The sequence below is a fragment of the Aotus nancymaae genome, unplaced genomic scaffold (assembly GCF_030222135.1).
Source record: "Aotus nancymaae isolate 86718 unplaced genomic scaffold, 86718_ANA_hifiasm-v0.15.2.pri h1tg000029l, whole genome shotgun sequence".
Lineage (NCBI taxonomy): Eukaryota > Metazoa > Chordata > Mammalia > Primates > Aotidae > Aotus > Aotus nancymaae.
Window position 1 is genome coordinate 76,441,397 of NW_026988442.1, and position 25,826 is coordinate 76,467,222.

General features: G+C 37.6%; 1 protein-coding gene across 19 annotated transcripts in view; it reads left to right on the plus strand.

Annotated features, from left to right (window-relative positions):
* Positions 1 to 25,826, plus strand: part of ZRANB3 (zinc finger RANBP2-type containing 3) — a 313,593-nt gene that overhangs the window by 118,653 nt on the left and 169,114 nt on the right. Inside the window, exon 1 of one of the 19 annotated variants that reach the window (XM_064382819.1) lies at positions 5,522 to 5,533. The exons of the other annotated variants lie outside the window; for them this stretch is intronic. The gene's annotated coding sequence lies outside the window, so the exon portion shown is untranslated. Of the gene's footprint in view, positions 1 to 5,521; positions 5,534 to 25,826 lie in introns of those variants that run through there. 19 annotated transcript variants of the gene reach the window in all.

Here is a 25,826-nt window from a genome sequence, read left to right on the forward strand (position 1 = left end):
TGGATTGAGATAAACACTTGATCGGCATCATAACCCTTCTGATATGAGTTGGCTGTATCCCCACCCAAATCTCATCTTGAATTGAAGCTTCCATAATTCTCACGTGGGATGGGAGGGGTGACCTGGTAGGGGGTGGTTGAATTATGGGACAGGTCTTTCCCATGATGTTCTCATGATAGTAAATCACACGAGATCTGATGATTTTATAAATGGAAGTTCCCCTGCACACACTGTCTTGCCTGCTGCAGTGTGAAAGATGTTACTTTGCTCCTCTCTCACCTTCCGCCATGATTGTGGGGCCTCCCTAGTCATGTGGAACTGTGAATTAAACTCAGCTAAACCTTTATAAATTACCCGGTCTCAGGGGTGTCTTTATCGGCAGTGTGAGAACAGACTAATACATCTTCTTAACCCTTACATCCTCCAACAAACCCTTATCTTATCCTCAGTTAACATCAGTTAACGAGTATGCAGAGTTCATGAACCCTTAGCGAGAGTCTTCCCATTATACAACTTGCTTTTCCTCATCTTGTTATTTACACTTACGTAGCACTTTTCATATTTGGCTAATTCACATGTTGTCATCTTCTTTCAAAACCATTCTTATTTTTTAACTTTAAATTTCAAAGATCTGTTTAATATTTCTTCAATACTTAAAATAACTTCCACCTTTGTGTCCACCATAATTACTTAATTCTCTCTTTTCACCAGTGTTTTTGAAGACCCATTATTTTACACCTATTTGACTTGACAGGGTTTATGATGTTATATCCTATTGACAATCTTAATTAAGAAAAAAATCCTCAACTTTATACATGAATACAAGAAAAAGGCCATAGAAATAAACAGAATGACGTACAAGACTTAAGATCACAGCCCATAACCACTAATAATCTATTTAGTGGTAGAGTTGGAGTGCCTTTTTTTATGGAATCTTAGCATGCCATTGTGGATGAAAGTTAGTAAATTAAATGTGCTGAAGTAAAAAGAACTTGTATATATGTAAATTATATGAACTCTGGTTTGAAATTCATTCTATTTCCTAATATTGTTTTCCTTCTCTTGCTCTTATCATAAAACAGTGATGATGCCAGAGAAGGAAGTATAGTGTATAATTTGAAGGTCAACCACTTTTTGATTTGTAAATTAAAAATATATTTTGATGTGATGACTGTTTGTCTCATCAAATAGCTAAAAGCCTTGGGAGAGCAATTTTACATCTGTGTTATTGAACCTACTTTTTTTTTAAAAAAAAAACATTTGAATACCCATTTGGAATATTGTGTTATTTAGCTGTCTGCGGTGATCTTTTCTCCCTAGCTTTAGAAACAAATGACTTCCTTCACTGGTATTACTCCCCATTCTTTTTATTTATTTATTTATTTTTAATAGATGGGGTTTCACCATGATGGCCAGGCTGGTCTTGAACTCCTGACCTCAGGTGATCCACCCTCCTTGGCCTCCCAAAGTGCTAGGATTACAGGCGTGAGCCACCGCGCCCGGCCCTCCCCATTCTTTTAGTATTTTTTCACTGTTACCTTTTTCTTTCTTTTTTTTTTTTTCCTTTGAGACAGTATAACTCCATCACCCAGGTTTTAGTGCAGTGGCATAATCATGGCTCACTGCAGACTCCACCTTTCAGGTTCAAGCGATTCTCCTGGCTCAGCCTCTCAAGTAGCTGGAGTTATAGGCACCCACCACCATATCCAGCTAATTTTTGTATTTTCAACGGGGTGATGGATGCAGCAAACCACCATGGCATGTGTATATGTATGTAACAAACCTGCACGTTCTGCACATTACCCTGGAATTTAAAGTATAATAAAACAAGAAAAAGGCTAATATATAAATATAATAATTGTTTTTAAAAAAAGAAACAGGACCATCTTGTAGCACCTTGGTTGGGTTTTTGTATGATTTAGATGAATAAAGGTGGTGGATGTGTTTGTAAACAGTAATGTAATCCTCAAAAGAGAGTAGCAGCAGGTTGCTTTGTCAACACTTTATTTTGAGGAATGAATTAATATTTTCAAAAAATGTTATTGAGTATTTACTATTAAAAAAAAAAAAAAGAAAGTCCATTTCTACTGAGAAGACCTTAAAATTCAGAACATATATAGAGTCTGCCAGCATTAACTTCATAGGTTTGAGGACAAAGAAATTAAGCTAGACATGAAAAATTTTAGTTTTCCTTTTATATAAGACTACCTTTATTTGGCAAAGTGGACTAAGACTGCAATTTTTATTTCATTTTCTTCTACAGTTCTTAGGTTTTTTGCTTTTTTTTTTTTTTTTAACCATGCCAAAGTTGAATTTAGCACTTTGTCCTTTGGGCTCTTACTGTTTCTGATTTATAACCCTTCTTTTTTGTCAGTGTATGTTTGCTGAATGAATGAATAAATGAATAAACTGAGTAATTAGATAAGACTTAACTCTCATTTATGAAGTTCTGTTCTAACGCTTTACATGTATTAATTTAATTAATCCTCATAACCCTGTGGGGCCTTCTTATTCTTTCTTTTGTTCTTTCTTCTTCTTCTTTTTTTTTTTTTTTTTTTAAGAGACAAGGTCTCATTCTATCTCACTCAGGCTACAGTGCAGTGATGTCATTAGCTCCCTTCAGCCAAAAACTTTTGGGCTCAAGCATTCCAACTTCAGCCTCCTAAGTAGCTAGAATTACAGGTGCACACCACCATGCTCAGCTAATTTTTAATTTCTTTGTAGAGAGAAGGTCTTGCTTTGTTGCCCAGGATAGTCCCAAACTCCTAGCCTCAAACAACCAATCCTCTTGCCTCAGCCTTCCAAAGTGCTGGAATTACAGGTGTAAGCCACTGTATCTGACCTCACAGTGTTATTTTTATACTCCTTTCACAGACAAGAAAGCTGAGGCACAGAGAGGTTAATTAAATTGCTCAAGAACATGTAACTAGAACATGCCAAAACCTGATATTTGACCTCAAGTCAAATAATTGGAGTGATTCAGCTCCAAGTCTCACTATCAATTACTATTACAATCCCCAGGTCCCAGACTTTCTATTTTTGAGACAGGATTCTTGAGGACAGCAGAATTTGGAAGACACAGTGCTCAGAGGAATAAGGCAGTAATGTTACAATGAAGGTGATAGCATTAAAATTTTGTATTGGTGAGACTACATGGTGCTTCTTTAAGTCAGTGTCACCTGCCTGCTTGCTTCTTTCCTTATTTCTAAGACCAGCTTTATTATTTTTGAATGCACTTAAAAAAACTTAATTTAAAACAATTTTAAATTTACAGAATTGTTCCAAAGATACTACAGAGTTCTTGTATACTCCACACCCAGTTTCCCCTATTATTGATATCTTAGGTTAGTATGGTACATTTGTCTCAATTAATGAGCCTATATTCATATATTATTATTAACTGAAGACCATATTTTATGCAAGTTTTCTCAGTTTTTCTCTCATGTCCTTTTTTTTAACAACAACAAAAAAAAAAACTCTGGGATCCTGTCCAGGATACACATTACTACATATATTAGTAATGTCTCTTTAGGCTTCTCTGAGTTTTGACAATTTCTCACACTTCCATTGTTTTTGAAGACTTTTACACTTCTGAAAATTAATGGTTAGCTATTTTGTAAAATGTCCCTTAATTGGAATTCACTGGTGTTTTCCTCATGGTTATACTTGTGTAATATGTTTTTTCAGGGTGAAGACCATAGAGATGAAGTGCTATTGTCATCTTACAATCATACACACATCATACAAAGTGTGCTTACTATCAATATGATTTATCACTATTAATGTTAACCTTGATCACCTGGCTTAAAGTAGTAGATTGCCAGGTTTTCCCACTGTAAAGTTACTCAGTTTTTCCTCCCATTTTATACTGAATTTTTGGGAAGAAAGTAACTATTCCCAGCCCAACCCATACTTAAGGAATGGAGAGTTGTGTTTTTCTTTCTTTCTTTCTTTCTTTTTTTTTGTGAGACAGAGTCTCGCTCTGTCACCCAGGCTGGAGTGCAATGGTGAGATCTTGGCTCACGCCAACCTCCGCCTCCTGGGTTTCAAGAGTTTCTCCTGCCTCAGCCTCCCGAGTAGTTGGGATTACAGGCACCCACCACCACGCCCAGCTAATTTCTGTATTTTTAGTAGAGACAGGGTTTTGCCATGTTCGTCAAGCTGGTCTCGAACTCCTGACCTCAGGTGACCCACCTTCCTCAGCCTTCCAAAGTGGTGGGATTACAGGCATGAGCCACCGTGCCCGGCTGTGTTTTACCTTCTTAAACCTTGTTTTTGTCAGGGTTCTCTAGAGGGACAGAACTAATGGGATAGATACATATATAAAGGGGAGTTTATTAAGTATTAACTCACATGATCACAAGATCACATAATAGGCTGTCTGCAGGCTGAGGAGGCAAGGAAACCAGTCTGAGTTCCAAAACTGAAGAAGTTGGAGTCCGATGTTCAAGGGCAGGAAGCATCCAGCATGGGAGAAAGATGTAGGCTGGGAGGCTAGGCCAGTCTCCCTTCGCACATTTTTGTGCTGGCTTATATTCTAGCCACGATGGCAGCTGATAAGATTATGCCCACCCAGATTAAGGGTAGGTTTGCCTTTCCCAGCCTGCTGAGTCAAATGTTAATCTCCTTTGGCAGCACTCTCACAGACACACCCAGGATCAATACTTTGTATCCTTCAATCCAATGAAATTGACAGTATTAACCATTACAAAGCTGGAGTAAATACATAAAATATTTGGAATTCATTCATTTATTTACTTAATCATGTATTTATTGCAGTGTGGACTCATGGATATTAATTGTATACTTTGAGTTATAATGCATTACTACTTTTTTATCTTGTTGCTCAAATTGTTCCAGCTTTGGCCATTGGGAGCCCACTTCTATGTCCCTTTGACATACCCTCTTCATTTTGGAACTTTTTTTTTCATTTTTGTTTTTTGAGAATTTTCTTACTTTCTGGTACTACAGGATGCTTCAGGCTCATCTTATGCATTTCTTGTCCCAGTCTATAATCAGCCATTTCTCCAAGAAATCCCAGTTCATTTTGTTGAAGATTGATACTAGAATGATGACCTGGGTGCACCATTTCTCCTGGAGTTTCATTCCTTTCAGGTTCTATTAGCTTGTAGAGCAAGGAGATAAATGTATATAAACTAATGTGTGTGTGTGTGTGTGTGTGTGTGTGTGTGTGTGTGTGTGTAGGTAGGTAGATAGATACACATATGTATATCTATATGTATAGCAGAGTGTGAAGGCCAGCAATCCTTGACGTTCCTTGGTTTGCACATGCTATGCACTCACATTGCTATACACATACATTACTTATTTGTAATCTTTCATTCTAACAGTGGGTCCCACCATCTGCCATCTATTTAGTTAATTGCTAATTTCCAGTATACATGTATAGCAGTTTCACAGTTGTTAACCTGTACTTTCATGAGAAAGAACTTTATTAGCTAGAGCATGATGTAATGTACAGATCCTTTTGACTTTATTCTTACAGACTCCATTCGTATCCAAAACTACTCAGGTCAGCACCTTATTCTTCTACACCTTCCAGTGAGGGTATTTCAGATGTTTGTAATACATATACATTCCTTTATCACATTTTGCTTTTCATCCTGGTATCCTAGACCTCCTAAATTATTTTTTAAATATTTGCATACATTCAGGTTTACTCTTTATGCTATAAAGTTCTATGGATTTTCACAAATGCTTAATGTCTTGTATTCATCATGATAGTATCATACAGAACTGTTTCACTACCCTGCACAATCCCTTGTGCCTCACTTATTCAGTTTTCCCCGGGACTGAACCCCTAGTAACCACTGATATGTTTAATGACTTTATTTTTGCATTTTCCATAATGTCATATAATTAGAATCCTATATTGTGTTATGTTTATGAACTAGCTTTATTCACTTAGCAATAAATGCCTTTAAAATTCATCCATGTCAGGCTGGGTGCAGTGGCTCATGCCTATAATCCCAGCACTTTGGGAGGCCGAGGTGGGTGGATCATGAGGTCAGGAGTTCAAGAACAGCCTGGCCAATATGGTGAAACCCCGGTGTCTGCTAAAAATACAAAAATTAACTGGGTGTGGTTGTGGGCACCTGTAATCCCAGCTACTTGGGAGGCTGAGGCAGGAGAATTGTTTGAACCTGGGAGGCAGTGAGCTGAGATTGCGCCATTGCACTCCAAGGTGACAGGGTGAGACTGTCTCAAAAAAAAAAAATTCATCCATGTCTTTTCCTGGCTTGATAGCCTTTTCTTTTTATCACTGATTAATATTCCATTGTATGGATGTAGCACAGTTTGTTTTTTCATTCATGAAGATGAAGGGACATCTTGGTTGCTTCCAATAAAACTGCTGTACATATTCAGAGTATTGCTCTGTCTCCCAGGCTGGAGTGCAGTGTTGCTCGGTTCATTGCAACCTCCGTCTCCAGCGTTCAAGCGATTCTCATGCCTCAGCTTCCCGAGTAGCTGGGATTACAGGCATGCATACTACTACACCCAGCTAATTGTTGTTGTTTTTGTTGTTTTGATTGTATCTCACTCTGTCACCCAGGCTGGAGTGCAGTGGCCCTATCTTAGCTCACTGCAACCTCTGCCACCCCAGTTCAAGTGATTTTCCTTCCTCAGCCTTCCCAGTAGCTGGGATCACAGGCACGCTCCACTATACCTGGCTAATTCTTGTATTCTTAGTAGACACAAGGTTTCGCCATGTTAAGCTGGTCTTGAACTCCTGGCCCCAAGTAATCTGCCTGCTTTGGCCTCCCAAAGTGCTGCAATTATAAGTGTGAGCCACTGTACCCAGCCCACCATGACTTTTTATGCTTTAATATTCCTACATAGTTCTTTTTCTGATTAATTCCTTTCCTTCTGTATCACATACTTTTCTCAAGTCCATCTAAAAAGTAATCCTTCAAAACATTCTTCAGATATCATTACCTCTATATTACCATCTCTGGTTGCCTTTTGGTACCTGTGTGCTCTCAATTCTGCAGTAATTAGAATCATATTCTACTGTACTTGTCTGGCTTGTCTGGTTTTCTCCACAGATTGGCACTCCAAGGCTGGAGCCATATATATTTACCACAATGCCTGGGAATATATTTCTAGTAAATGCCTCCTGAACAAATGAATGAACTTTTATAAATTTATTGTTTTTATTGACTTAAGATCACTTGAACTAGTCAGAAAAAAGATAAGATCTCTTCATCTAGACAAATGGAGGTCTTGTGTATCAGTAAGCAGTGCTTTTTTTTTTTTTTTTTTGTGATGGAGTCTCCTTCTTGTAGCCCAGGCTAGAGTGCAGTGGCATGATCATACCTTATTGCAGCCTTGAACTCCTGGGCTCAAGCAATCCTCCTGTCTTAGCCTCCCATATAGGTAGGACTACAGGTGTGTGTCACCACATCTGGCTATTTTTTAAACTTTTTTTTTTTTAGAGACAGGGTCTCAGTGTATTGCCCATGCTGGTCTCAAACTCCTAGCCTCAAGCAATCCTCCTGCCTTGCTCTCCCAAAGTGCTAGGATTGCCTGTGTGATTCACTGCACCTGGCCTTTTAGCCAGTGCTTTAAATCAGGTCCATGCCTACTACCACCCACGACCATTTATTCTAAGCATGGAGGTAAAGTAGCAAATACTCCTTTAAGTGGGTTTGGGGTTTGAGGATCATCTTGATCCCTTCTGACTCCTATAACAAAAATGCAGTGGACAGGTGGCTTAAACAACAAACATTTATTTCTCACAGTCCTGGAGGCTGGGAAGTCTAAGATCAAGGCACCAACAGATTCAGAATGTGATGGGGCCAACTCCTCGTTCATAGACAGCTATCTTCTTGATGTGTTCTCACATGGCAGAAGGAGTGAGATTGCTCTCTGAAGTCTTAACGTCCTCTCTCTCTCTTTTTTTTTTTTTTTTCTGAGACAGAGTCTCGCTCTATTACCCAGGCTGGTGCAGTGGCACCATCTCGGCTCACCGCAATACCTGTCTCCCAGGTTCAAGTGATTCTTGTGCATCAGCCTCCCAAGTAGCTGAGATTACAAGCACCTGCCACCACACCTGGCTAGTTTTTGTATTTTTAGCAGAGACGGGGTTTTGCCATGTTGGCCAGGCTGGTTTTGAATTCCTGGTCTTAAGTATTCCACTTGCCTTGGTCTCCCAAAGTGTTAGAATTACAGGTGTGAGCCACCATGCCTGAACTGAAGTCTCTCTTTTTTATTTTTTTTTGAGACGGAGTCTCACTCCTCTGTCACCCAGGCTGGAGTGTAGTGGCATGACCTCAGCTCACTGGAGAGCAATTCAAGCGATTCTCCTGCCTCAGCCTCCTGAGTTGCTGGGACTACAGGTGTGTGCCGCCACACCTGGCTAATTTTTTTTATTTGTAGTAGAGACAGGGTTTCACCGTGTTGGTCTCGAACTCCTGACCTCAGGTGATCCACTGCCTCAGCCTCCCAAAGTGCTGCGATTACAGGTGTGAGCCATGGTGCCCAGCCTGAAGTCTCTTTTAAAAGAACACTGATCCCATTCATGAGGACTCCACCCTTAGGACTTAACTCCAAAATCCTCCACCTCCTAATACATTGAGGGTTAGAGATTTTAACATGAATTTTTGGGGAAAAAACATTCAGCCCTTGACAGGAATCTTTTCAAATACTTTATTAAAATGTCTAGCATAGAGTATTCTTGGTTTTCTAAATAAGTTCAAGTCATTTCTCAGTCTAAAAATTTATCTTGAACACTAGCAAAGTACAAATGCAATTGATTGCATTTTCAATTTTAAAGAGGTCTATCCTGATTTCTTTGAAAGCTAATGTAATTTTCTTGAGACCTCCTGCTGTTTTGCACGGCTGGGTTATTTCAGTGTTCTCTCAATAGTCTTAGATAAAATTCAAAATAAAAAGCAAAGGTGTCAATGATGGTGAGTTAAACCATACCCAGATAGTATCAGACACAAAGTATCCTCCTGGAATTTAATGTTTAAGTTCACATAAGCATTTGAAAAGCACAAAGCACTAATAGCATCATCTCATCCCAAGTATTGTTATTATATTAATACATTAACACCTCCAAGTGCATTATAAGGAGGATGTTGCAAACATTCCTACCATACCAGTTTTTATTAAATGAAATGTTCTTGATGACTAGAAATTGTTTAACTGGGAGGAATGGTTAAAATTAAATATCACCCTGTAATCTCCTTTTCCTTTTTGAGTAATGAGCTTAAATTTTTATAGAACTTAAAAATCCAAAGAGGCCACAACTTTGTTGGTGTCTTAGTCCATTCTCATGCTGCTACAAAGAAATATCTGAGACTGGGTAATTTATAAAGAAAAGAGTCACAGTTCTGCATGGCTCGAGAGGCCTCAAGAAGCTTAAAGTTAAAGCAGAAGGCACCTCTTCACAGGGTGGCCGGAGAGAGACAATGAGAGCAAGCCGGGGAAATGCCAGATGCTTATAAAACCATCAGATCTCTTGAGACTCACTCATTATCATTTGAATAGCATGGGGGAAATCCTCTATGATCCAGTTACCTCCACCTGGTCCCACCCTTGACACATGCAGATTATTACAATTCAAGGTGAGCTTTGGGTGGGGACACAGAGCCAATTCATATTAGTTGGCTCTTCCCCTATCTGTATTGGGAATTGGACAATTGTGAATATACATAAAGGCTCCCAACTTTTTTTTTTTTTTTTTAAGATAAAGTTTTGCTCTTGTTGTCCAAGCTGGAGTGCAGTGGCGCGATCTCGGCTCACTGCAACCTCTGCCTCCCGAGTTCAAGCAATTCTCCTGCCTTAGCCTCCTGAGTAGCTGGGATTACAGGTGCCCACCACCACGCCCAGCTAATTTTGTATTTTTAGTAGAGACGGGCTTGTTCTCCCAAAGTATTGGGATTACAGGCGTGAGCCACGACACCTGGCCCCAGCTTTTCATATGGAGTAGCTAGGGATGGTTATCAATACAAATCTTAGTCTTAACTCTTTGTACTAAAATATTTTAAAGACATATTTTCCTGTATCCATTGATTAATCTTTTACTCCTGTATTCAACAAATAAATATTGTTGAATCTTCTATTTGGTAAGTTCTTAGAAATATGGATTAAGAAACATGCCTTCATTTGCTGCAACCTGTATGATATTGGAGACTATTATTCTGAGTGAAGTAACACAAGAATGGAAAACCAAACATCATATGTTCTGACTTATAAGTGGAAGCTAAGCTGTGAGGATGCAAAAGCATAAGAATGACACAGTGGGCTTTGGGAACTCAGGAAAAGGTTGGGAAGGGAGTGAGGGATAAAATACTAAAACTAAGTGCAGCCTTTATGGCTCAGGTGATGGGTGCACCAAAATCTCACAAATCACCACTAAAGAACTTACTCATGTGACCAAACACTACTTGTTCTCTAATAACCTATGGAAATAGAAAAAATAAAAAAAAACAGATTACAGAACAATAGGTGTAAAATGAGCTTGTTTTTGTTTAAGCCACCCACCTCAAAACACACAAAATTATAGCTATTTATTTGTATGTGTATATATAAAGATCTTCAAGGATATTAATAAAAAAAAAAAGAAACATGTCCTCCCTCTAATCAAGTAAGGATGAGTGGGGGTGTATTACTCTGTGTGGTATTTGTAAAATGTAGGGTACTGGAAATGTTAGAAGTTTACAATATAAATTATATGATAACGATTGTGGAAGGAACTATTAATTTCATTTTGATTAAGTTGGAAGGGTTTGTGGGAGAGGTAGATTAGTAGTGGGTCCTGTAAAATAAGTAAATAGAAAACCAACATTGAAAAAAGGAGTATTGAGGAGTTTTTTGACGGGGCAGTGCTCAATGGTTTGCAAGCCCTGTTTCACAGAACTGTTTTTCACAGAACTGAGGTGGTGACTGAGGGTATGAGTCTATGAGGTCCCTACTTTACATTGACTATAGTGGTCTCACTTTTTCTGCTTTACAAAGGTTGAGTTTCTATGTAATAATTTATTTGAAAGAAACTTTCATTGCTTTTAAAAGAAGTGTAAGATTGGCTTTTTAGAGTCTTAGCTTCTTTGCGTTGTCTTCTATTGTTTTGTTTTGTTTTGTTTTTTTTGAGACAGAGTCTTGCACTGTCGCCTGGGCTGGACTGCACCGTGGCACAGTCTTGGCTCACTCCAACCTCCGCCTCCTCTGTTCAAGCAATTCTCCTGCCTCATCCTCCTGAGTAGCTGGGATTATACAGGTTTGTGACTCCACGCCTGGCTAATTTTTTGTATTTTTAGTAGAGACGGGATTTCACTATGTTGGCCAGGCTGGTCTCGAACTCCTGACCTCATGATCTGCCTGCCGCGACCTCTCACAGTGCTGGGATTACAGGCGTGAGCCCCCGAGCCTGGCCTTGTATTCTCTTCTTATATGTTAGAGTAAAGCAAAGTGTGTCTATCTCTCTTACTCCTTGTCTAATTTTACTCACCACTGGTTCAAAAGTTTTCAGTAGAATGATTTATCTTTGACATTTTCTGCAGGTTCAGATCTTCTCATACTGCTTTCAATTTTTTAAACATTAATTTAGAAAGTCACATTATTAATAGAATGTATTTGTAATAATGGCAATGTTTTACTGTTTTGAAATTTTATATATTTAAGCCTATAGGAAATGAGGTATTTCTAGAGAGTCAGAGTTTTTAGGACAGCAGGCATTCTGTTTTTTTTCTTTTTTTCAAATACTTTCTATATATTTCTGCTTCTTTAAACATTGTACTCTGAACATAATTTAACCTTTTTTGTTACTCAAAGTTATCAACTACTGAGACAAGTTAGGCCCTTTACTTAATCTAATAGGGTATTTTAAGTTATATGTCTGCATCTTATTTTTCATTTACCCTCCTCCGAACCCTTTTTCTTCTCTGTCCTGAGTTTCCAGGCAAAATGAAATGACTATCTATTTTCGTTAATATTGGTACTGTGGCTATTATTGATAAATAATATTAGAAAAAACAAATGAATAGATGCTGTCTGCTGAAATTTTCTGTCATTTTTCAGTACATTTTTATTTGAAATTTATATTTTGGCTATTTTATAGTATATCATTAATTCATGGATTGAGTTAGCTATGTTTTTTCATTTTTCATTTTGTGGGTACATAGTAGGTGTATGTATTTATAGGGTATATAAAATATTTTGATACAGGTGTACAATGTGTAATAATCACATCAAGGTAAATGGGATATCCATCACCTCAAGCATTTATCCTTTTTTTTTTTTTTTTTGAGACAGAGTCATGCTCTGTCTCCCAGGCTGGACTGCAGTGGCTCGATCTCAACTCACTGCAACCTCTGCCTCCTGAGTTCAGGCGATTCTCTTGCCTCAGCCTCCCAAGTAGCTGGGACTACAGACGTGTGCCACCATGCCCAGCTAAACATTTATTCTTTGTGTTGCAACAATCTTCTAGTCATTTTCAGATGTACAATTAAATTAATATTGACTACAGTCACCCAGCCATCTTACTTTTTTACTTCAACGTTGATTCCTACCATTTATTACTTTATTTCAGTATTTTTATAGTTATGTTATTTTCTTTTATTACTTTATGACGTGATATTAACTATGAATTTAATGAACTATTTTCACTGCTTTTAATGCCACTAATATTTCAGTAAAATAAAATCAAGCCCAGATTAGGTCTTAACATATTCATTTTCCCATAAAAATTAACTTTCATTATTTATTGTTTATTTTTATAGTTATTAGTACATAGCAAATAACATTTATTTTGATTATTAACTCAATTTGAACTTACTTTTTTAGGAAGACGTTTTTAGATAACCTTCTCATTAACTTTTCTGAGGTTCATATGTATTGCATTTTCTCTAATCAACTGGTTCCACAAAATTAGAGTCATTTTTTAATTTAGCATGGGTAATATTTAATAAATGACGAATGTGACTAGTGTATGATGATATTGTCAGTTTTGACACATCTCATTTCTTTTTATAGATTAAAAGTGAATTCCTTAATAATTGACAGACTATGCACTTTTGAGAGTATTCTACATATAGATTCATTTAAGAAATTTGGAGCCATTACTAAGTCTACTGGAAGACAAAAGAACGACAAGTAATTCAATAATAACCTGTTATTATTGGTTGTTATAACTAATAATTGAATATATTATTGAATAACTTCTCAGTTAATTCATGCTATTGAATAACAGTGAAGTTATTCAATAATATATTTAGTTATATTGGGAAAACAAGGGACATCCCTATCCAATAAAAATGTCAGAAACTAAATATATTTCACCTTGCCGTAATACTACCCTTGAGTTCATGGTGATATTGTATTATAGGAAGAGTTTTCTGTCACTACTATGTTTAATGGATTAACAATTTATGCAGATTCTACCCTAGAGAAGAAAACCATATGGTTTAGACCCGGGAAACTCTACCTTGACATAGGGTGGTTGGTTTTTAGAGTAAAAATCACCTGTGTAAATATTCTTTAAATATATAAAAATTAATTTATAAATAATAAACACTTTAAAAGAATTGATGATTTTCTGTTTCTTATTCGTTAGTAGTCCTGGTTTTTTTCCTTTATTGCCTAACACAATTTAAACATTCTATGTCTTTTTCTTAGAATAACTAATGGATTTTGCTGTCTCAGTTGATTCACGTTTTTGTTTTCATTTCTGCAGATAATACCCAGCCTAATCTCAGAATTTGGTGGCCTTCATTTATGTTTTAACTTTTGAAACCTAACTACTCAACTCATTAGGGCTCAATTTTTAGTCAATTGTGGCATTTTGGCAAGTGGCAGAGGATGTGATTAATTAGCATTTTGTTTTCTTTTTGCTTATTTTCTTTTTCATTTTATGTAATGATTTAGTAACCAGTATGTAAGTTAATTTTTACTTTTCTTAAAAAAAAAAAAACTTTCACAAAGGCTTCCTTTCTTTCTCCTTCCTTTTAATATATACAAGACTCATCTTAAAAGAGTGTACGTTCTGAATCTGAGTAGAAAATCTCCATCATTGTTTAATTAACATTTCCAAAAATTACCTAGTTGAGATCTGGAATTCTTTCTAATGGTTTATTCTAAAGTGATTGCTATAGGTCAGCACATGAATTGACTGATTAATCCAAGTACTTATTCAACCCAGAGTATCCTAATAACCTGCAAAAATTTTGTCTCAAGCTGTTGATGAATACGCTTTGATTCCTTATTTTGAAAGTAGAAATACTTTTCCCTTTGTTACAAATAAGTGGTGGCATTATTTATTTATTTTACTTCCACCATAATTTTATGTGTCATTATGTAACTGTAGAATATAGTATTTTAATATACTAATCTGAATTTCAGTACAAGATTCTTTATTTTCTAATTTCTCCAACTGAATTTATCTGTGGTCCTTAATGGTAGTAATCAAGTTTGCCAAGTACAAATGCTTCTTATCTGCTCTTTGTTTCCTAATCCACATTTTAATAAACTTTGAAACACCCTTTTGTTTATATTTGTGATAAACAAACTCACAGTGTTAATAAACAACATAGAAAATTTAGGATTTTTCATATATTCTTTTTTAAAGAATGTATTATATTTAGTTTCACTGTGTTCATTACATCTAGAAATTTTAGTGATGTACGTTATTGTTCTTCCAATTTGTTAAACAGTTAAGGTTGATCATTGAGGTTTATATATAGCACTTTAATTGATTACCTAAGATATATAAAAGCAAGGTGCAAATTAGATTTCCTTTCAGAGCTTTATTAAACTTCTGAAATTAGTCTTTTTCTATTAAATTGCTAGCTGATTCAAGTAGATTGTTAAGTAAGAAGCCGTATTGCGTTTTTGTTTTTTTGTTTTTTTGAGATAGAGTCTTGCTCTGTTACTCAGGCTAGAGTGAAGTGGCACAATCTTAGCTCACTGCAACTGCGGCCTCCCGGGTTCAAGCAATTCTCCTGCCTCAGCCTCTTGAGTAGCTGGAATTATAGGCACCCACCACCATACCTGGCTAATTTTTGTATTTGTAGTTTTATTTTTCATTTTTTTGTTTTTGAGACAGGGTCTCACTCTGTCACAGCCTAGGCTGGAGTGCAGTGGTGCAATCTCAGCTCACTGCAACCTTTGCCCCCGGGCTTAAGCAATTCCTCCTGCCTCAGCCTCCCAAGTAGCTAGGATTACAGGCATGAGCCACCGCACCTGGCCTAATTTTTGTATTTTTAGTAGAGTTGGGTTTCACCATGTTGGCCAGGCTGGTCTTGAACTCCTGACCTCAAGTGATCTTGACCTCCCAAAGTGCTGGGTTTACAGGTGTGAGCCACTGTGCTCAGGCCCAAATTCTGTTTTAGATAAATTTATTCTACATACTATTTAGCAGGGTAGAAAGCACTATGTTTATACTGCCTTGGAATTGTCATTAAAGGTAAGTCAGGGAACGAGATACTCCAGAAATGATTTAAAAGTTTAAGAATAAAATCATGGAAATGTTTTTCATGGTTTTATCTTTTGCTTCTCCTGATAAGAAAATGGCCAAAAATTAGGCAAAGGTCTCTAAGATTTTTTTTCCAAAGTTTACTCATTATAGTAGTTATTCTCAAAACACAACCTGAGAGCCATCCACATAAGAATCATTTTAGGGATTGACTGCCTTCCTTCCTTCCTCCCTCCCTCCCTCCCTTCCTCCCTCCCTCCCTCCCTCCCTTCCTCCCTCCCTCCCTCTCCCTGTTTCTTTGTTTCTTCATTATTTTTAGAGATGAGTTCTTGCTCTTTCTCTCAGGCTGAAGTGCAGTGTCCTGGTCTCAAGCAATCCTCCTACCTCAGCACACACCAGCACATCAGTAAATTTTTTTATTTTTTATAGAGATCGAGTCTCACTCTATTGCCCAGGCTGATCTCAAAACTCCTGGCCTCAGATAATCCTCACATCTCAGCCTCCCAAACAGATTTTTATTTTAAAAGTCCATTTCTATTGAATCAGAATTTGAGTTGTTGCCCTGAAGTCTGAATTTTTAACTAATATCTAAATGATACCTAGGTATAATAGGTTGTAAAGACTTAGAGCATAACTAGGAGATTGGACTTTTTCCCTCCATTTCTTTTCGTCCTTTCCTTTTCTTTCTTTCTCCCACCCCCAAGCATTTACAGTTATGTTCTTCATGCTGTGTTGGGCTCTCAATTTTATGAAATTGCCAAGGCACTGATCCTATGATGCAAGTGGAGAAAATGACTAGAATCTTGATTCAGTTTGTTAATTTGGTTTTAATTTTACAAAACAGATTTAAAAGGTACAAAAATTATGGAAAATGTACTTTGAACTGTTCAGGATTATCAGTCTATATTATGCTGTCATGACCTTTTATTTATTCATATTTTACCTGAGGAATGGTATTATTTAAATGAATAATACATATGCATGGGAGCAGTTCCCATTATAGTTAAGTATCTCATTTTTTACTGTCTTGTGACTCTTTAAGATTAAATATGAGCTGGGTGAGGTGATGCATGCCTATAGTTCCAGCTACTTGGGAGGCTGAGGCAGAAAGATCACTAGAGCCAGGAGTGTGAGATTTCAGTGAGCTATGATTATGCCACTGCACTTCAGCCTGGGCAGCAGTGCAAGATCCCGTCTGAAATAAATGAATAAGAATTTAGAAATGTTTCTTCTTTTGACATTGTCTGCTATAGATTACTATCATTTCTTTTTGTCTACTACTTTTGAAGGGTAGAACAGCCCGTAGAGCTGTAACTTTTGGTTTTTTAGCTTTTTATTTGTAAGTTATTTTATACTTACAGAAGAGTTTCAAGAACATGAATAATACGAAGAGCATCCATATATCCTTTACTCAGATTTATCAGTTGATGACATTTTATCCCATTTCTGTAACTTTGAATAAAACTTTACTAGAGACGGGAGGAGGATAAAAAGACCATATTAAAAGCATAACATTTAACTGCCACTAGAAATGGCTACTCTTAAAGCACATTTGCTCAAGTGGGGCACAGTGGCATGCACCTGTAATCCTAGGTACTCTGGAGGCTGAAACCAGAGGGTTGGTTGGCCCAGGAATTTGAGGCCAGCCTGAGTAACATAGAAAGGCCTATGTCTAGGAAAAAAAAAAAAAAGAAAAAGGGGCACATATTTGCTTATATCCAGCCTCTCAGACCATTCCAGAGCCTTCTCCCTGATTTGCTTTTTCTAGTCTCAATGTTGGCATCTCTAAGCTATGCTTTGGACTACAGCACTATTTGAGTTCTGCTGCCATTCCCAACTCAATGCCTTGCCTTTAGATAAATAAGTTTTTTTTCTCTCATCCTGCTGCTCTCTAAGGCCCATCTCCTTTCTACCTTCCCCTGATGCCAGTGCATTCCCTTCAGGAGAAAGCCTGCTCCTGCACACAAGGACCAGCCAACCATCAGGAAAGTGTGACAGCACAGTTCCCAAAGCGTGGACTCTTCTGTCTTGAGTAAGGGGAAGATCAGGGCTATATGCATACCCATATGGTTTGTTCTCTGTTCCTCGTCTCTTATGAGAAAAGAAGACAAGATTGAAATGTACACACACTATTCTAAGAACAAATAATCTTCACATGTACCATCTAAAATTCTCTATTGGAAAGAACACTAACAATCTACAAGAACAAGGAAATAGTTCTGCTAAATATATACCCCCTTAACAGTAATAAATAACAGAACATAGTATTTCAGTATGTGGGTTTTCTTTTTTAATTGAAATCCTCACTAAGATTTTAAATGCATACCTAAAGGGGTCTTCCAAAGCAATCTCTTTTAGAACAAACAGGTCACCTATTTTAAAGACAAACCTACATCTCATCTCTGCCCTCAAAGGAACAAGCTGCTTATAACTTTAAAAATATTTTTTAGTTTTGAAAAATTGTCAATCAACAGGCATTTTTTAATGCATGGGAATAAAAATTGCTGTACAAAAGCAATCACAGTATAAAAAACTGAAACTGAAATTTTATATATCAGTATCACTGTTATTTAATTGCTCTTAATAATTTTATAGAATAAAACATTTAGGAAACCTAAAATTAATCTCCTAAGTAAAACGGTGATTTACAATTTTGAAAACATTGATGAAATGTGTTCTTGAGGTTCATATATTGTATTTAATTCTTACGTAGCTACCTGGACGTTTGTACTATTGTTTAGTCAAGGCTTTGATTCTTAATCATTGATTTAGCCTTAATGGTGATGAAACACTGAAGGGTTCCACTTTAACAAATTCTATTGTTGTTAGAGCCCAGGGCTTTGAACCACATATTGAGTGTAGTTATTTCTGTATGCCTAAATTACTTGAAGTATGTTATTGCTTTTATAATTGAATGCTATGCTGTTTTAAATTCCTTTCAAAATACTGAAATCTGGCCAGGTGCTGTGGCTTATGCCTGTAATCCCAGCACTTTGGGAGGCCAAGCAAGGAAGATTGGTTGAGCCAGAGGTTCAAGACAAGCCTGGGCAACAAAGTGAGACCCTCCCATCTCTACAAGGAAACAAAACAAACAAACAAACAAACAAAAACAGGGCTGGTGGTGTGCACCTGTAGTTCCAGCTACTCAGAAGTCTGAGGTGGGAGAATCGCATAAGTCCAGGAGTTTGAGGTTGCAGTGAGCTATGATCCAGCCACTGCACTCCAACCTGGGTGACAGTGAGAGCCTGTTCAAAACAAAGCAAAAATCCAAAATCTAAGTACACATTTTAAAAGTTTACTTTGCTGGGCGCGGTGGCTCACACCTGTAATCCCAGCACTTTGGGAGGCTGAGGTGGGCGGATCACGAGGTCAAGAGATCAAGACCATCCTGGCCAACATGGTGAAATCCTGTCTCTACTAAAAATACAAAAATTAGCTGGGCGTGGTGGCATTCGCCTGTAGTCCCAACTACTCGGAAGGCTGAGGCAAGATAATTGCTTGAAACCAGGAGGCGGAGTTTGCAGTGAGCCAAGATCCTGCCACTGCACTCGAGCCTGACACCTGGCAACAGAGCAAGACTCTGTCTCAAATAAAAAACAAAAACAAAAACAAAAAAAACAAAAGTTTACTTTATTTTATCTATGTATTCATTTATTTTATTTTTGAGATGAAGTTTCACTCTTATTGCCCGGGCTAGGGTACAATGGCATGATCTTGGCTCACTGCAGCCTCCACCTCCCATGTTCAAGCAATTCTCCTGCCTCAGCCTCCCGAGCAGCTGAGACTACAGGTGTGCACCACTGTGCCTGGCTAATTTTTTTGTATTTCTCATAGAGATGGGGTTTCATCATTTTGGCCAGGCTAGTCTCGAACTCCTGACCTCAGGTTATCCGCCTGCCTTGGCCTCCCAAAGCACTGGGATTACAGGCATGAGCTGCAGTTCCTGGCCTTAAAAGTTTATTTTAAAATGTAGTCCTTTTACAAATTTTGTTTAGAACTGAGTTATTCTAGGTATCATTCCTTTCTTTAATGGGAATATGAGATTACAGCAATATACTTTTATTTTCTAATTTAGAATTATGTATTTTTCTAGTTTGTTCTATCAAACTTTATTTCCTTCTTGATCAGACCCAAAAAATGAACAACCAAAAACAAATACCTAAGAAAGCTAGTACCCAAATGCTTCACTTTGTATTGATAAATATCTTTCTTATTTCTGATAATCACTTTTAGTCATTTCACTACATGATCTTTAAACTAAAGGATGCTGAATAAGATGTTGGGGGTTCTTGCCAGAAAAGATAAGTGGACAAAAACTGAGTGTCAGTGTCAGTCCTAATATCATAGGGTATTATCTTCAAGTAGATAAGGAAATTGTTAGATTAAGAAATTTTCTTCTTCCTTCCAACTTCCTTCCAACTTCCTTCCTTCCCTTTCTTTCTTTCCTTTCTTTCTTTGTCTTCCTGTCTTTTTTTGTTTTTTTTTTTTTTTTGAGACAGGGTCTCATTCTGTCACCTAGCCTGAAGTGCGGTGATGTGATCATGGCACACTGCAGCTTAAACTTCCTGGATGCAAGCTGTCCTCCCACCTCAGCTTCCCAATTAGCTTGGACTGCAGGCACATGCCAAATAATTCACTGGGAATTATTTAATTTTTTTATAGAGACAGAGTCTCACTCTGTTGTCCAAACTGGTCTTAAACTCCTGGCCTCAAACAACCCTCCCACTTCAGCCTCCCAAAATGTTGGGTTTACAGATGTGAGCTACTGTATTCAGCCAAGAAATTTATTCTTTTCAGTGATGGCAAGTTGATCAAATTCTGAAATTTTTTTACTCTAGCTAACAAAGCTAAAGGAAAGTCTTTGATAAAAATCACAGTTCTACTTTATTAATGTATGGCTTTTGAAAGATGGCTTTCCCTTTATCATGGTCACCATGACGTTTCCACTCAAAATTTCATTTGGTTGTGAAGGCTGATGATGCTACCCAGACCTGAAGAGGGTATCAAAGGATTTATTACTCACATAACAAGTCTTTCTGGGAAGAGGAGCGTAGGCTTCCAAGTAGGTATAACAGTGACCTGAAAAAAGAAAACAAGGAAAAGAGACAGGCATAGTCTGTTATTGGGCTTTGGGGGTGGGGTTAAGGTGAGAGTTCTTAACATGTGGGCCAGGGCTTGCATGGCTTCGATTTCCCACCAGTGCCAAAGGAAATAGCACCCACACTTTTGTATCTGCTTGTACAAAATTGGGGCAGGAGGTCTTGCATGTAAATGTCTAAAATGGAGCCACTCTTTATTTTATTCTTCTGTTTGCTTCCTTTGCTTACTCTTAAATTTAGTACATCATCTTCTTTTCAAGACCAATCTTTCCATGAGTTATACTTAAGACTGCTTGACTTGAGAACCATTTTTTTAAATGATTTCATATTTCTTAATTGGTTCTTAATGCTTTATGTTTAATAGTTCTTAAATGGCAGTCATGTTTTTTAAGTTATTAGGAAAGAGTATGATATGATAGCTGGGAACAGGAAGAAAATGTTTAGAATTTTGAAAACCTGACAAAAATAATACATTCTTGGCTCCCGAAATTTGTTTTTCCTTTTTCAGCTACCTAAATTCATCACTGAATATTCAGTTGTTTCTCTTCCTTAAGCCTTAAGCAACATAGTCAGACAGGCTGCTTATACTTGTTTTTGTCAGAGACTGTTCTGTCTGGTTCCCAAACTGTGCAGTGTGCCATGTAGATATGACGATAAAAATCTCAGAGGAGGAAACTTGAGAGAATTATCAAGAAAACCTGCACGTGCATCACCCTTAAGTTGTTGGCTATTTCCTAAACTATACATGCACAGATTGAGATCCCAAGAAACCCAGAAGAAATATAGAGTTGGGAAGGATTAAAACTAAGCCAAGATTTTAGCAGTATCCTGATACTAAGTAGACAGAGATTGGGTTGAGCCTTGTTGAGGTGAGAGATTGTTTACAAATATCCTGCCTTGACTTCTACTGACTCCCAGAAGGGCCATCTTCTGTAATAAATACCAGGCTCTGGGAATAAGGGCAACACTGAATAAAATTGCTTTTTAAAAGCCTAAAACCAAGTCTTAAAAGGAGTGAGGTATTTGCTCTTACACAGTTTGCCTACCCTAAGAAAACTTAACCTAACCCCTTTTGGGAGAAGATAATATTACCCAAAGCTTCTATAAATTTTTTACCCATGATATCTGGTGTTAAATCAGAAAATATAAGGGATCCTGGAAAACCAGTAACAATATCTGAATACCAAAAGAAAAAGGAAATAGAGGCCAGGCGCTGTGGCTCACCCCTGTAATCCCATCACTTTGGGAGGCCGAGGCAGGTGGATCACAAGGTCAGGAGTTCAAGACCAGCCTGCTCAACATGGTGAAACCCTGTGTCTACTAAAAATACAAAAATTAACTGAGCGTGGTGGCACACGCCTGTAATCCCAGCTACTCAGTCAGATGAAGCAGGAGAATTGCCTGAACCTGGGAGGCGGAGGTTGCAGTGAGCCAAGATCGTGGGAGGCGGAGGTTGCAGTGAGCCAAGATCGTGCCACTGCACTCCAGCCTGGGTGACAGAGTGAGACTTCATCACAAAAAAAAAAAAAAAAGAAGAAGAAAAAGGAAATAGAGCCCACACAGGATCAGGTATTGTTATCGGAGAGAGACTTTAAAATAACTTACTGTTTTTGGCTGAGCACAGTGGCACACACCTACAATCCCAGCACTTTGGGAGGCCTAGGCAGGCAGATCACTTAAGGTCTAGAATTCAAGACCAGCCTGCAACATGGCAAAACCTGTCTTGGCCAGGTGCAGTGGCTCACGCCTGTGATCACAGCACTTTAGGAGGTCAAGGCAGCCAGATCACCTGAGGTTAGGAGTTCGAGACCAGACTGGCCAACATGGTGAAACCTCATCTCTACTAAAAATACAAAAATTAGCTGGCATGGTAGCTGGAACCTGTAGTCCCAGCTACTTAGGAGGCTGAGGCAGGAGAATCGCTTGAACCTGGGAGGAGGAGGTTGCAGTGAGCCGAGATTGTACCACTGCACTCCAGCCTAGGCGACAGAACAAGACTCCATCTAAAAACAAACAAAAAACCTGTCTCTACTAAAAATAACAAAAATTAGTCAGGTGTGGTAGCATTCACCTGTAGTCTCAGCTGCTCAGCAGGCTAAGGCAGGAGAATTGCTTGAACCCAGGAGGCAGAGGTGGTTGCAGTCAGCCAAGATCATGCCAATGCACTCCACCCTCGGTGACAGAGTGAGACTGTTTCAAAAACAAAACAACAACATCAAGAAAATCAGCAAAAAGGATGAATAGACAGTTTCAAAGGAGAATGTAATCTATTAAAAAGAATATTTAGGCCGGGCATGGTGGCTCTCACCTATAATCCCAGCACTTTGGAAGGCCAAGACAGATGGATCATTTGAGCTCAGGAGTTCAAGACCAGCCTGGCCAAAAAGTATTAAAAAAAAATAGCTGAGCATGGTGGCACATGCCTGTTGTCCCAGCTACTCAGGAGGCTGAGCTAGGAGGATTGATTAAGCCCAGATCAAGGCTGCAGTGAGCCATGATTATGCTACTGCACTCCAGCCACAACAAGATCCTATCTCAAAACAAAAACAAAAAAAACCTAAGAATCTTTAACATGTTAGAACAACAATAAAAAAAACCCCAGATTCTAGTGGACATTTTAGAGCTGAAAAATAACATCTGAAATTAAGAACTCATCTAGTAGATTTAATAGATTAGATGTGAGAATATAGAATTAGAGAACTAGAAGAAAAAGTATTCAAACTTCTAATCAAATTAGCTTCCCAACATATCAGAATTGTTCTTATTTTTACCCATACTCATGCTAGTTTCCCTTTTCTTTGCCTGTCCTCAACTGAAAACTTCTTTTCCTTATTTTTTCTTTAAAAATTTATTTATTTGACAAAAAAATATATATTTATGGCACAATATGTTGTTTTGAAACATGTATACATTGAACAATGGCTATATTGAGCTAATTAACATCTATTACTTCACATGCTTTTTTGTGATGGGAACACTTAAATTCTATTCTCTATGCAATTTTCAAGAATTTAGTACGTTGTTATTAACTATAGTTACCCTGTTGGACAATATAGCTCTTCACCTATTCCTTCTAACTCTAATTTTGTTGTCTTTTTATTCTACCCATTGTTTCAAGTCTCAATTCTACATATCCTATTGAAGGCTTACATACCTGATCTCAGTAGACAATATTAGGAAATTTTGAGGAGTGCTGGTCTTTGGGGGAGAGTTGCCTGGAGAGCCAAACCAGAACACTGTTCGTCATACATGAAGTGCAAAATGCATAGATAGATGGGTGACTGGCACCAAGTAAATTTAACAGCAAGCAGCTGAGCTTCTACTGATAGAATCTGGGTCCCAGGGAGAGAATTCTACTTTCCAGAAAATCAGGGAAGCAAAGCAGATCCCTATTTCCATATAAATTAAAATTAAGAAAATATGTTTTGAAACCATGGCAGAAAACAAAACCAAAGACCCCTAACCATAGCACAAACTTAGTGATACTATCTGCACACCAAAAATAGGGCCAAACCTCAGTTCCTGGAAGTGTGTTTTTGGCAGAGTTGTTGAGGTGGGGAAGCAGCAACACTGAAGAACTCTAGCTAGGTAAAGATCTTTAATTGTTAAAGTTCTTCTGTATTGGAACCAAGTTGATCCCAGAATCCAGTGAGTTTGAGTGGTTTCAGGTATGAAAATTGGAGGGCTTTGAAGACAGGGAAACATACTAGTCATCAACCCACCAATGTATAAATGTAACTTTGCATGAATTATTCTAAGATTCCTTGTTTTCTTGTTAATAGGAGCAGTTAAAAGAAAAATACATAAAATAAGGTTTCCTCAGTGGAAACTTGCTAGAAGTCCAAAATCTGCTCTTTTCTCTTTTCTTTAGTTTTGCTCAGCATTTAAAATTGATTTTTAAACTCATTGTTTTCCATTTCTGCATTTTTCTTTTTTATCTTTGTATAGTCTGGTAAACAGGGTCTGTCTTTAGTCTCTCTTTCCGGTTGTTTGCCTTAGTAACTACTAAAAAGGAAGACTTATTGAGGTATAATTCACACTTTTAAGTAAATTCACCCATTTTTAGTGTACAAGTCTATGAGTTCTCAAGAATACATACAGTTATGTAACAGCCACTAACATCAAGGTATGGACCAACTCCATTCCCAAAAGTTCTCATGCTATTTCTCTCCCCTACCTCCAGCCCCTGGCAACCACTGATCTGCTATGACTCCCTTTTGTTTTATCTTTTCCAGAATGAGACATATAAATGAAATCATATAGTATATAGATTTTGAATCTGGCTTCTTTCCCTTACCAAAATGCATTTTAGATCTATTCATGTTGTATAGGGCATGAGTGAGTTCTTATTTTATTGCCGAATAGTATTCCATTGTATGACTATGACGTCATTTGATTATTCATGCATGGGTGAATCACATTTTTGCTGTATCCAGTTTCTGGATATTTTGAACAAAAACACTATAAATATTCACTAAGTGACTACTTTTTAAATTAGAACAGCTTAAAAGTCAGGCAGTGTGACAGTGTGGATACAAGTCAAGTGGGAAGACACCTGAGACCTGGATCTCATACTAGTTTTACATCAGCTAGCTGTGATTTAAGTAATTTAACTTCTCTATGTCTGTTTTTTTTGTAAAATGTGCATCATTCAGGGCTTATTCTAGTTTTGAAATAGCATGGTTTTGTGCTGTTAAGACATTTACTATTGTCTAAGAGGAGACACTATGAATGGTTACATGTATTTTATAAAACTAATTATATGAAATCAACATAACTAGTATTTAACCTTAGGAGTCATTTTGTCTCTTAAAGTTCAATCATGAGTAGTTTGAATATAATATGATTTGCTTAATGAATTTTACAGGTCCTTAAACCTCAAACTTTTTATTAACTGTATAATCCAACTGATTTTACATTGGAAAATTATTTTGATGATAATATTCCTTTTTTTTTAGACAGTCTTGCTTTGTCACCCAGGCTAGAGTGTAGTGGTTCAGTCTCCACTCAAGGTAACCTCAACCCCCTGGCTTCAAGCAATCCTCCCACCTCAGCCTCCTGAGTAGCTGGAACTACAGGTGCATGCCAACACACCCAGCTAATTTTTTGTACTTTTTTTTATAGAGACAGGGTTTCACCATATTGGCCAGGCTGGTCTTGAACTCCTGGGCTCAAACAATCCACCTGTGTCAGCCTCCCAAAGTGCTGGGATTACAGCCATGAGCCATTGCACCCAGCTAATAATACTCTTAAATATTTGATAAATATTTTATTTTAAAATATTTGTCTTT